This window comes from Cardiocondyla obscurior, unplaced genomic scaffold (genome assembly GCF_019399895.1).
Source record: "Cardiocondyla obscurior isolate alpha-2009 unplaced genomic scaffold, Cobs3.1 scaffold74_0_86167, whole genome shotgun sequence".
In the NCBI taxonomy this organism is placed as follows: Eukaryota; Metazoa; Arthropoda; class Insecta; order Hymenoptera; family Formicidae; genus Cardiocondyla; species Cardiocondyla obscurior.
In genome coordinates this window covers 10,001-12,254 of record NW_027228817.1, presented here as the reverse complement: position 1 = coordinate 12,254, position 2,254 = coordinate 10,001, and the positions used below count along the sequence as shown (strand labels likewise).

The window sequence follows — 2,254 nt, the reverse complement described above, 5'->3', positions numbered from 1 at the left end:
TCAAAAGAAATTGTCGTGAGGCTGTACTATATATATAATACGAAGAAGGCGAGACGACGACGACGACGACGCGAGAGAAAAGAGAAACGCAACGCGGCGAAACGCCGCGCGCGAGCGCTTGGTTAGACTACGCCGCGTGCCCCGGTCAAGAGCTGCTACCATACATAGCGCTTTCGTGGACTCGGGAACACGCGCGGTCGACCCGCGCGCGATCTCTCACCTCGCGCACACTTTTGCTGCGCAGGGGGCGATCGGTGCACGCAAAATATTTGAAAGAAGAGACGAAGGGAAAATGAGAAAACGAACGAGGCAGAGAGAACAACCGCGAGAGCGTGGTGGTCTTTCGTCGACGTTGCGTCAACCGCGCCGCGATCCGCGCGCCCGCGCGCGCCAACCAACCGACCACGACGACAACTGGCCAGCCAGCCCGACGCGAACGTCGGAGGCCGGTTTGCGCGTCGTGGTGGCGTCGGCAACGCGACTGCGGCGGCGGCCGGCAGCAGCTGCAGCGGCGACGACCACTCTCTCTCTCTTATAATACGGTCAGGTTCTCTCGTATCTTTGCTTCGTCGTATATATCTCTAAAATTCCTCCTCTCGAGTTTCCTTTGCGTTGGCGGCGGTAAAGCGACGATATGCGCTCTGTGCAGAAGGAGAACGAGGAGGCGCGCGATTATCTCGCGGCCTCTATTCTCCTCTCCGATCTTCATTCGAAGAAGGAGAGGAAAACTCAAACTCGGTTCTCCGCGCTCCTTATGAACTACTTCTCCGTGGATCAGCCTTGGATCCCGCGCGCGCCGCAAGCGGCACACAGGCCACCTTCCGGGAGTACAAGCGCGAACGAATTGTCGGCTTGTTTCACTCCGGGCGGCGGCGCGCGAGAGGCAGATCTACTCTTTTTCGTTCGGCGCGTATATACGTATAACGTATAAACTCCTTGCAAGAGCTCGCCACGTTTATCACCACCGCGCACGTCCTTCCCTGCGTGTGTGCGTGCGTGCGTCTCTCTGCGATTCTCGATCGCATCTTTCGGTCGGTCGTCGTTCATTCGTTCGACCCTCAAACCTCGTTATTTCGGACGACGCCCAACGGGGCGCGAGAGTACGCCGCCGTTCCGCGAGTATAGAGAGCGCGCGCAGAGAGCGCGAGAGCCTTCGTAAAACCCTGATGGAATCCAGCAACTCGCCGCGTGGATAGCGTGCGTAGTGTGCCTGATACCCCGGGGAAGGCGTCATCGACGACTCCTCGCTTCTCTTCTCTTTCTCGTGGATGCGGGTATAACTCTCTCGCCGGCCGCCGCGATCGGGCGAACGTCCAACGAATCGCTCGTACGCGGCCGTCGAAACGGCGCGCGCAAGCAGTTTGTCTTCGATAAAACGACCCTCAGCCAGGCGTGGTCCGGGAATTGTATCCGTGGACCGCAATGTGCGTTCGAAATGTCGATGTTCATGTGTCCTGCAGTTCACAAGTTGACGCGCAATTAGCTGCGTTCTTCATCGACCCACGAGCCAAGTGATCCACCGTTCAGGGTAATCGTTCCTTCGCGCACCAAGTACGCTCTATCAAGGAATAGACAACAATGTGCGTCTTCTTCGTTTTGGCCCTTCGATCAGCCTGGCCGCGCGTCCGAGCACGCGCGGACCGCCGCCCCTGTTACGGGGGCTACGGCACAATAATGGAGAGAGAGGGAGACGTCGGTTGTCGGCGCGGTGCGAAAACCAAGAGGTTGCGTCTCTCGCGAAGCGAGAGCCGGGGCGGAACTCTTTGAAAAACCATCGGGGTCGAAAATGACTAGCATATTCGACGAACCCTTCAGCGCGCGCGATCGCGCGCGCGCGCGGGACCGGAGGAAGAGCAGCGGCGAGAATCGTCGCACTCTCCACTCCTCGCCCGGCGCGCACGACGACGCGGCAGCATAGGTTACCACCGGTACGCGGCGCATTCGCGCGCACCGCAACGCGTCCGAATCGCGGAGATAGAGGCAGCGCGCGAGCGCGCCTCCGTAGTCTCCTTCTCACCGATCCTGATCCGCGAGCGGGCGCGCATATAGATGCACCTTCGCGCTCCTCCTGGATTCGCACAACGAGACCAACCGGCCGCGCTAGCCCCGGCTAAGGGGCGCGCTGAGCGCGGTGGTCCGCGCAACGGGTCGTTCGAAGCGCGCGAGAGACAGAGAGTCGGAGAATCTCCGCAGGAAACGAGAGAGAGAGAGAATGCAAAGAGCGTAATACGGCAATGCGTACAACTCTCGAATC

The 2,254-nt window shown here is 59.8% G+C and overlaps 1 non-coding gene across 1 annotated transcript; it reads right to left on the bottom strand.

Moving 5' to 3' along the window:
• Positions 1 to 1,376: 1,376 nt before the first annotated feature.
• LOC139112957 (5.8S ribosomal RNA) lies at positions 1,377 to 1,531 on the bottom strand. The gene has a single exon (XR_011547552.1). It is a non-coding gene; the product is annotated as a 5.8S ribosomal RNA (ribosomal RNA).
• Positions 1,532 to 2,254: the final 723 nt, after the last annotated feature.